Source organism: Stegastes partitus, unplaced genomic scaffold (genome assembly GCF_000690725.1).
Source record: "Stegastes partitus isolate 25-593 unplaced genomic scaffold, Stegastes_partitus-1.0.2 Scaffold950, whole genome shotgun sequence".
Lineage (NCBI taxonomy): Eukaryota > Metazoa > Chordata > Actinopteri > Pomacentridae > Stegastes > Stegastes partitus.
Window position 1 is genome coordinate 232,732 of NW_007578681.1, and position 351 is coordinate 233,082.

Genomic DNA, 351 nt, shown 5'->3' on the forward strand with positions numbered 1-351 from the left:
TCAACCATTTTTTAATTTTTTTCCCAGCTACTTTGCTGGCAATTTTTTTTTTTTCTTTTCACGATGTTGCATATTTACATTTACACCTTGCAGTGGTTAATACACAGTGGAGATAAGGATGTGAACAGATGAGAGATTTATGATTCTGCTACACACCAGTAGCTTTTCACCATTATATCAATTTCAAATGTGTTCAATGACTGAAAACAAACCAAAAACCTTTTCGTCCACAGCTGGCCTCTTCGTAACACTGACCTCTGTATGGTAGCATGTCAGGAACCTGGAGGGTTGGATGTGGAGGTTAGAGAGCCACCAGTCCTGGGATATCTGATTCAAACAGCTACTCTTCTG